Raw genomic sequence first — 10,370 nt, forward strand, 5'->3', positions numbered from 1 at the left:
CTTAAAGGAGACCTATTATGCTTTTTCATATTTTATGACTTATCTACAATGTTACAATGTTGGATGTTCATGTTAAACATGGCCAAAGCTTCAAAAAAATTAGGTTAAAGTATTAAAAGAAAAGAAATCCCTGTGTGCAAAAACCTCAGATTTCCTCCTGTTCTGAACGCTCTGTTTTTAACAGCTTTTTCTAACAACGGCCGGTGTTCCATATATGGTCATTTGCTCTGCACAGCTACGCTCAGTCTGTCTGTCATAGACAGTACATTACTGGACGAAGCCAGTTTTGGTCCTATGAAATACTACTACTAGGCTTCTCCTGTTAGCACCAGTGTCTAATGCGCATGATCGCGCAGCATAACTGTGGTTTAATGATGTAGAGCAACGGCAGAAACAATGTAATTCTGGTAGCTGCATGGCTACGCCAACAAAAGTCTTCTGGCTCAGTGTGTTTGTCTTCGTCGAATTACCACTGTTTAATCAGCCCACCTACAAGGCTCACCTGCCAAACACCAACTGATGGCCAAATCTTTTTATTTTTATTTTATTTGCCTTTATACTAACCAATACGGACACATTGTTCATGTGCGACAGGATGTCGCAGATTATTGACGTTATTTTTGGGCCTACATGGAACCCTCCAAGCAGGCTTTGGTCGACTTCACTGTTCGATCTCTGGCTTACCCCCTTGGTCTGTACTGCTCAGCAACAACAACAGCCTGGTACACGTGCCTCAGATCTTGGCCAATCAGAAGACAGTGGCCTTTGAGAGGGGGGCCTTAAAGAGACAGGAGCATCTACCGTTAGTTTCAGACAGAGACTGAAATGGAGGCCTAACTGAAGAGCCACTATAAGATAGAATTTTCTGAACTTTTGAATCATGCAAAGCTGCTATATATGAGTCACAGAACTATAATATAGGACTGGAAATGCAGTATAATAGGTCTCCTTTAAACAGATAATCAGACTGACAGTATCATGCATGTGCTGGTGCTGCCGTCATTCTTTTTACTTCAGTATCACCTGTGTTTCAGTTCAGTCTTACCTATTACGCACCACACACACACACACTTGAACAGGTGTGTGTGTGACAGCAAGGTGACTCAAAATCATGACAAGCGTCTCATATTCAGCTGAATGACATGAGTGGTTCTAGTTGATTTTGCTCTGAGGAAAGAGTGACCCTGCTAATAGTATCACAGCATTTTAGAAGAAGCACAATGGAGATGTTCTAAAATAGTCTAGCATTAATATTATCCAGAGGGAAAAGCATTCAGATGGATGATCTGTTCTTCTCATGATGATGAATTAAATAATGATAATGATGTGCATTGATAGACAGCCGTTTTTGTTTTATTTCTCTTTTTGGGGTTGTGAATAATTAAACAGATGTTGATCTACATTAAAACGCTCTGAGTCTTAATTTCCAAATATTGAAGTGCTGTTTGTTCAGCAAATTTTGAAATCATTATTTTGATACTAAATTTTGAATATATAATTTGAATGAATGGGAACTGTTGAAGTAAATGTGTTTGTTTGCTTGATATTTATCCAGTCCGGCCAGTTCTTATCAAATTGCTTATGTTCTTATACAGTATCGGTCACACCTACACTACACACTGTTACCTCAGCTACACAACACGAGCTGTAGTGACTGACGCTCAGCCTGCAGGACCTGTCTGTCACGCTGCAGCGAAGAATTGACATTCACTCTCTGATGTCATTAAGGTTCTCCCTATACACAGGCCAGCGCCTCGCATGTCCGCTCCATCGCCATCAGTGTGTGTGAATGAGAGGCCAATAAAGCCCCTCAGTGCTTTGATCATGATGAAATGCCATTCCAGATATGACAGAAGTTTAACTTAACTAACAGGAATTGATTAATATAAGTTTAAACACACTATAACTAATGTATTTTTCATTTCCGCTTGAAAATGCTTGCTAACAAATGCATGTGTTACGTCCCAAGGTCTACTAGGGGTGTCCTGGATGTAACATAAATGTGTGGCCTCCCACTCTTCCCATTCCCAAGCAAGGCCAGCACACAGTAAATACAATTTAGCAGTTTTTATTATACATCGGAGATGAATGTAAATGTAAATGCTCCGTATTTGTATAGCGCCTTTCTAGTCTTTTCGACCACTCAAAGGGCTTTTACACTACATCGGAGATGAGCAGTGCCCAAAACAACAACCAAAACACTAAGAAAACCTAAAACTTTCCTAAACCCAAAACCAAAAGGTAAAGAAAAGACAAAGCTCTAAAACTAGGCTTCTAAGTCCAAAAACAGGAGAAAATGGTACAAACAAAAAAAGGGCTTTTCACTCCTACTCACTGCTAGTAGCTGACACAATATAGCTACGACAAAGGAAATTGATTCATAGCAAACAAAAATGGCAAAGCCAACAAAACCAGGTTGTCATAAGACAATCAGAAGGACTACGATAAGAAGATATGAGATATAAGATATGAACACAGACACACAGTACTCAGGCAGGTTGGGAATAGCAGAGAGAGGGGAAGAGTTCCTGTCAGTGGGGCTTAAGATTCAATTCAATTCAATTCAATTTTATTTATATAGCGCCAAATCACACAACAGTTATCTCACAGCGCTTTTCATAAAAGAGCAGGTCTAGACCGTACTCTATGATGTTATTTACAGAAGCCCAACAGTTCCCACCAAGAGCAAGCACTAGGCGACAGAGGCAAGGAAAAACTTCCTTTTAAGAGGCAGAAACCTCCAGCAGAACCATGGCTCAGGGTGGGCGGCCATCTGCCTCGACCGGTTGGGGTGAGAGAGAGAGAGAGAGAGAGAGCGAGAGAGAGAGAGCGAGAGAGAGAGAGAAGGCAGCCTACACAATATACACACAGACAGTAAAGGTGATGTTGCTATAGACTAAATGAAAAATGGTACAGATATTTATAGTAGTGTTAATGGTAACAGTTAATGATTATAATAACAATAGGACTAGTAACAATAGTCGTTGCAGTAGAGGGTGTCGAGCAGGAACATGGGGGCAGCAGGTGACCCGCAGCCACAGATCCAGACTCCACAGCTCCAGTGCCAGAAAACCTGCAGGAAGTGATAGGAGGAGAGAGGAGAGGGACGAGAAAGCACAAGACTACCAGGAAGGGGAGAAGTTGTGTTAGTAACATGCAATAATGGGATGAGGTTGCATACAGAGGGAGAGAAAGTAGAGGAGAGAGGAGCTCAGTGCATCATAGGAAATCCCCCGGCAGTCTAGGCCTATAGCAGCATAACTAAGGGATGGTTCTCACCAGAGCCAGCTCTAACTATAAGCTTTATCAAAGAGGAAAGTCTTAAGCCTACTCTTAAATGTGGAGATGGTGTCTGCCTCCTAAACCCAAACTGGAACCTGGTTCCACAGGAGAGGAGCTTGATAGCTGAACGCTCTGGCTCCTAGTCTACTTTTGGAGACTCTAGGAACCACAAGTAACCCTGCATTCTGGGAGCGCAGTGCTCTGGTGGGGTAGTAAGGTACTATGAGCTCTTTAAGATAAGATGGTGGCCTGACCATTAAGAGCTTTGTAGGTAAGAAGAATGATTTTAAATTCTATTCTGGATTTTACTGGAAGCCAATGCAGAGAAGCTAAGACAGGAGAAATATGATCTCTTTTCCTGGTTCCTGTCAGAACACGTGCAGCAGCATTCTGGATCAGCTGAAGAGTCTTAACGGACTTTTTCGAGCAGCCTGATAATAAGGAATTGCAGTAATCCAGCCTAGAAGTAACAAAATGCATGGACTAGTTTTTCTGCATCATTTTTAGACAGGATGTTCCTGATTTTCGCAATATTACGTAGGTGGAAATAGGCGGTCCTTGAAATTTGCTTAATGTGAGACTTAAACGACATGTCCTGATCAAAGATAACTCCAAGATTCCTCACAGTGATGCTGGAGGCCAGGGCGATGCCATCCAGGGAAACTATATCTTTAGATAATGCGTCACGGAGGTGCTTAGGCCCCAGAACAATAACTTCAGTTTTATCTGAGTTTAACATTAGAAAATTACAGGTCATCCAGGTTTTAACATCCTGAAGGCACATTTGAAGTTTAGCTAACTGATGAGTTTCATCTGGCTTGATCGATAGATATAACTGAGTATCATCTGCATAACAATGAAAGCTTATGGAGTGTTTCCTGATAATATTGCCTAAGGGAAGCATATATAAAGTGAAGAGGATTGGTCCGAGCACAGATCCTTGAGGAACTCCATGACTAACTTTGGCATGCATGGAGGACTCATCGTTAACATGTACACCTGGATGGCTGCTGTCATCCAGGTGCCCAATCAGGAGGCTCCAATCAGCTCTACCGGACCAATCCAGTGTGTCCATCTGTTCTCCAGGACCTGCATACACTCATACACACACATTCTAATGGAGGAGAACAGCTGACAGTGCCAGGAGAGATAAACAAACAACAAAATATGACCCCAGGGTCATAACACATGCAGACAACTACAGCTGGACAACACTGTAGGACCACGGCATAAAGCCTTACCTAGGCCAAGTTTAAATGTCATACCAATACCATGAAAATTACTATTTTCCACAGGTTTTTCTGAGTGTATGTCTATTTTTCCTAAAACAGCACCGCCCCTTGGCGGCAGGTGGCTGCATCACTCCGTAGCCGGTAGCACAACGCAGACTTGTTTTTTTGGTGATAGATCAAGAACTTCTTATTTTATTGGCTACACAAAGTGCCAGTCATCGGCACAATTACTTGCAATTGGCTCGGCCTACCCACGAAATAACTTAACAATAACGAAATCCTTACAGTGCAGGCTCTCGTTGGCTATTGAAGGCTGTGAAAGGGACATGTGAGCTCCTATTGGGTCGGATTTGGTGTCACTCGAACGGTTAGAGTTCAGCGGCTAATTTGAATACAAGCTATCGTAGTTGTTTACATTCAAACCGGAGTTATTATGGTTATAATGACATACGAGCCACGTCTGCCGGCAAATATGAAACGATGCAGCAGCATCCCTGGGGATTTATTGATGGAATAATGTGTTCTGGACCTTTGACAACGTAACAAGACCAGTTTTGTTGGAATATAATCTATCGGTGGATTACTATGAGGCTTCATAGGTGAGTTTTGCTTGTACTGGCTGGTCTGACCTGACGGCTCGTGGGCAGGCCGTTGGAATGTTAAGAGGTAGCTGCAAGCATGTAGGCCTGGGGCTGACTGTGAAATTGTCAGGCAGGTTTGTTTAATAATAATAATAATAATAATGATAATCTGGGGCGGCACAGTGGTCCGGTGGATAGCGCTGTGGCCTCACAGCAAGAAGGTTGCTGGTTGGAACCCCAGTCGTTTGCAGGTTCGCTCCGGCTTCTTCCCACCATCCAAAGACATGCGGACTAGGTTGATTGGTGACCCTAAATTGTCCTTAGGTGTGAGTGTGAAAGTGAGTGGTTGTTTTTTTATGTGTGGCCCTGTGATGGATTGGCAACATGTCCAGGGTGTAACCTCGCCCCTCCTGTACGCAGGATAAGTGGTTGACGATGGATGGATTAATATTCATCCAGCCAGAGGGAACGCTCACGAAAAAGTGTAAAAAAACTCCCAGTTGGAGTGATGGTTGCGGAGTCAATTTGTAGTTTGATGTTATGGTGGATAGATTGCTTGGCTGGAATGACCAAGAGTTCAGTCTTAGAGAGGTTTAGTTGAAGGTGGCAAGCCTTCATCCATGCAGATATGTCCGAGAGACAGTCCGTGATTCGCGCCGAGACGGTGGGATCGCCTGGTGGGAAGGATAGGTAGAGTTGCGTATCGTCTGTGTAGCAGTGGTAAGAGAAGCCGTGCAAGCAAATGATCGCACGGCTGAGGTGATGATGAGGTGGTATAAATTGAGAAGGGGCCCTGGCACTGAGCCTTGGGGCACCCCTGTGGAGAGGCAGTGGGAGGAGGATAATTGTTAATATAAAAAATATTGTAGGAACGCCCAGAGAGGTAGGATTTGAACCACAGGAGTGCTTTACTCGAGATGCCCATTGCTGAGAGAGCGGATAGCAGGATCCTGTGGTTGACTGTGTCAAAGGCAGCTGATAGGTCAAGCAGGATAAGAACCGAGGATTGGGCTGCAGCTTTAGCTGACCTTAGGGCTTCTGTTACAAACAGAAGAGCCGTTTCAGTAGAGTGGGCACTCTTAAAACCAGACTGATATGGATCTAGGAGGTCATTGCCTGAGAGGAATTCTGAGACCTGTTTGAATACTGCCCGTTCAATAGTTTTGGATAAAAATGGTAGAAGAGACACTGGTCGATAGTTCTCTACTTGAGTTGGATCAAGTGAGGGCTTTTTGAGCAAGGGTGTAACCCGAGCCCTTTTGAAAGTGGTGGGGAAGGTTCCTGAAGCCAGAGAAGTATTTATCACGTGACTACACTACAATACACAATATACACACACACAGACAGTAAAGGTGATGTTGCTACAGACTAAACGAAAAACGGTACAGATATTTATAGTAGTGTTAATGATAACAAACGTAATGTTAATGATTATAATAACAATAATAACAATAGGACTAGTAACAATAGTTGTTGTAGCAGAGGGTGTCGAGCAGGAACACGGAGGCAGCAGGTGACCCGCAGCCACAGATCCAGACTCCACAGCTCCAGAGCCAGAAACACCTGCAGGAAGTGATAGGAGGAGAGAGGAGAGGGACGAGAAAGCACAAGATTACCAGGAAGGGGAGAAGTTGTGTTAGTAACATGCAATAATGGGATGAGGTTGCATACAGAGGGAGAGAAAGTAGAGGAGATTTGTAGGAATCGGGTCCAGTCGGCATGTAGTTGGACGGCAACGGGCCAAGAGTTCTGATACTTCGCTCTCTGTGAGAGGAGTAAATGAGGAGAGTGAAGAACCACTGACCTGGGAGGGAAGAGGAAAAGATGTAGTAGGACTGCTACAATGGTTGAGTTTGAGTGTTTCAGAGAATTGGCTAGTTATAGCCTCCACTTTGCCTGTGAAGAAGGCAGCAAAGGTATCAGGAGACGTTTTGTTGTTTGTGGGTGGTGGAGGAGGATTTAGTAGCACTTTAAAAGTGGAAAATAATTTCCTTGACTCAGTGGCACTGCTTATTCTATCATTATAGAACGCAGTTTTGGCAGCACTGATGCTTGTTGAGAAGGAGGATAGGAGCAATTGGTAGCCCTTAAGGTCGGCGGGGTCTTTGGTTTTTCGCCATTTTTTTCAGCAGCTCTGAGATCAGTACGGAGCCCATGGATGGTATCAGTTAGCCATGGGTGGGACTGGTTTGGGCGAGGAGGCTTGGTGGATAGAGGCTACAGGCTATCCAGGCACGAGCTTAGTGTAGAGCACAGAGATTGTGTGGCATCATTGACCTCAAGTGAGGAAAATGTGTTGAGGGAAGGTAGAGCAGAAGCTACCACTGAGGCAAAGTGAGCGGGAGAGGTTTCGGAGGTTGCGGCGGTGTGAGACCAAAGGTGTTGGAACAATGGGCTTTTCCTGTAGGCATACCGTGAACTGAATGAAATAGTGGTCTGACACATGTAGAGGTGTGACTATTAAGCACTCTGTGGCACAGTTTCGGACAAGAACGAGGTCAAGCACCTTGCCAGCTTTGTGGGTCGGGGGGCTGAGAGCCTGTGTTAGATCAAAGGACTCAATCAGAGACAGGAAGTCTGCTGAGTTCGAATTGTCTAAGTGAATGTTCATGTCACCGAGGACAAGTCATGCTCTGGTATTGAAGACAGCAATGTGTCTAGCTCTTCCACAAAGTTACCCATATGTCCTGGTGGACAGAATCCAGGGAAACACGAAAGAGTGGGAGAGACCCACGTTTGCTATAAAGGAAAATGATGTGGCACATGTTCCTAAAGGTGACGTGGTGAAAAAGCTGCCTCAACCTAAAAGGCCTGGAGGAACCACACGGAGAGAGCAACTCTTTTCTTGTAACCTTAAGGGCTGGAATGTAGAGTAGGCCTTGTTGTAGAGTATGACAGTAGGCTGATGTTCTAATCCAGGTTGGTCTAGTCCTGTGTTCTGAGTCCCAGGCTGTCTTGGCTGGTTCTGATTGTCCTTTGCTCTGACCCCCAGACACTAGCTGGCTCTAAGGGTCCTGTGTTCTGACCCCCAGACTGTGTTCTAATCTAACTGGTTCTATCTGTCATTTGAATGTAAAAACATTTTGAATTATATTGTGTTGTATTTGATTTTGTTCAGAGTTACTTTCAAGGTTTTAGGAAAAGAAATTTGCTTAATTGACCAATCCCCATGATTCTGTTACTAGTCCGACATTAGTAAGCTAGCTGTCAGGATTCTAAATGATACAATATGTGTTGTTATGGTAGTTTCAGAGTGGAAAAAGTAAGTGGATCCGTTTCCCCCCAGCAGGTTCTCTTTACCCCCTTGATTTCTCTGGTCTGTCTCTGTGAGACAATCATATTTTCACTGCCCTCTGTCCTGAATGCATTCTGATAATTTCCATTGCTAGGAAACATCCTGAATTAATGGGAAATGTGTAAATTTTACTGATATATTATTTTAGCTCACTTAGAGGGGAGCAAATGTAAAAAAAATGTTTCACTTTACCCCACTCTCCCCTATACATTAAAAAACAGCAATTCCTGAGATGAACGCCAGGAACACAGGATGGTGCTGAGTATAGCTGCCTCGGTGTTAGGTGCGCTTTATTTTGTTTTAGGTTTAAGGTGCGCTTTGTTTTGTTCAGTTTTTGTGTGTTAATTTAGTTTTCGGCTGTGATTCCCGGTGCTCTTTCACCAGGGAGGAGCTCATGAACATCAGGGGAACAACTCCAACGGATTTAATTCCCACTTTTCTCGCGTCATCAGAAGAATTATTGGACATTTTGGTGAAGGGTTCTTTCGCTGTCGTTCGTGCTGTGAAGCGCCGCAGGAGAGGAAAAAGAGCCGGGTCGCTCATGCGTCTTCGCCGGAAGGGACTACAGGCAAAAACTAAAGCTCTGTAAACCTGTAGTGGCGACATCAAATAAGTGGGACTAGTGAAGCTGTTGAGGACCTCCAGGCATGTTTGGACTGCACTGACTCGGATGTTTTCAAGAATGCTACCAGCAGTCTGGATGAGTTTACAGAGGCTGTGACGTCCTACATTAGCTTCTGTGAGGACAGCTGCATTCCAACATGGACCAGGGTGAATTATAACAATGACAAACCCTGGTTTACAGCTAAACTCAGGCAGCTAAGGTTGGAAAAGGAGGCATTTAGGAGTGGTGACAGGGCCGGATGCAGGGCGTTAAAGTACAGGTTTAGCAAGGAGGGGCGAGAAGCTAAACGACGCAGAGAGACTAAAGAACCAGTTCTCTGCAAACAACGCCACTTCTGTCTGGAGGGGGTTCAGACAGATCACAAACTATAAACCCAAAGTCCTCCACTCCATAAACGATTCTCGCCTGGCAAATGAGCTGAACCAGTTCTACTGCCACTTTGAGAGTCAATCGGACACCATCCCCCGTGACTCCTCCGCTCAGCTTCAGCCTCAGTCCACCACCAAAGCCTCCACCATCATCCCTGTCCCCAAGAAACCAAGGACCACAGGACTAAACGAATACAGACCCGTCGACCTGACCTCTGTGGTTATGAAGTACTTTGAACGCCTTGTGTTGTCCCACCTAAAATCCATCACAGACCCTCTCCTGGACCCCCTGCAGTTCACCTACAGAGCAAACTGGTCTGTAGACAATGCAGTAGACATGGCCCTTCACTACATCCTCCAGCACCTGGACTCCCCAGGAACCTACACCAGGATCCTGTTTGTGGATTTCAGCTCTGCTTTTAACACCATCATCCCGGCCCTGCTGCAGGACAAGCTCTCTCAGCTGAACGTGCCTGACTCCACCTGCAGGTGGATAACTGACTTCCTGACAGACAGGAAGCAGCACGTGAAGCTGGGAAAACATGTCTCTGATTCCAGGACCACCGGGTCCCCTCAAGGTTGCGTTCTTTCCCCCCTTCTCTTCTCCCTGTACACAAACAGCTGCACCTCCAGTCACCAGTCTGTCAAGCTCCTGACGTTTGCGGATGACACCACCCTCATTGGGCTCATCTCAGGTGGGGATGAGTCTGTCTACAGGTGGGAGATCGACAATCTGGTAACCTGGTGCAGCCAGAACAGTCTGGAGCTCAACGCTCAGAAGACCGTGGAGATGGTTGTGGACTTCAGGAAGAGCACAGCCCCACCCTCCCCCATCATCCTGTGTGACTCCTCGGTCACCACTGTGGACTTCCTGGGCACCATCATCTCCCAGGACCTCAAGTGGCAGCTGAACATGACCTCCCTTATATGTACACAATATTCTCTTCCGTTGCATTACTTCTGCATGGCACAGACCCAGAATAATGC

This window comes from Micropterus salmoides, unplaced genomic scaffold, assembly GCF_014851395.1.
Source record: "Micropterus salmoides isolate LMB-PRFRI ecotype aquatic unplaced genomic scaffold, ASM1485139v1 Ms_hic_scaffold_1, whole genome shotgun sequence".
NCBI classification, from domain to species: Eukaryota; Metazoa; Chordata; class Actinopteri; order Centrarchiformes; family Centrarchidae; genus Micropterus; species Micropterus salmoides.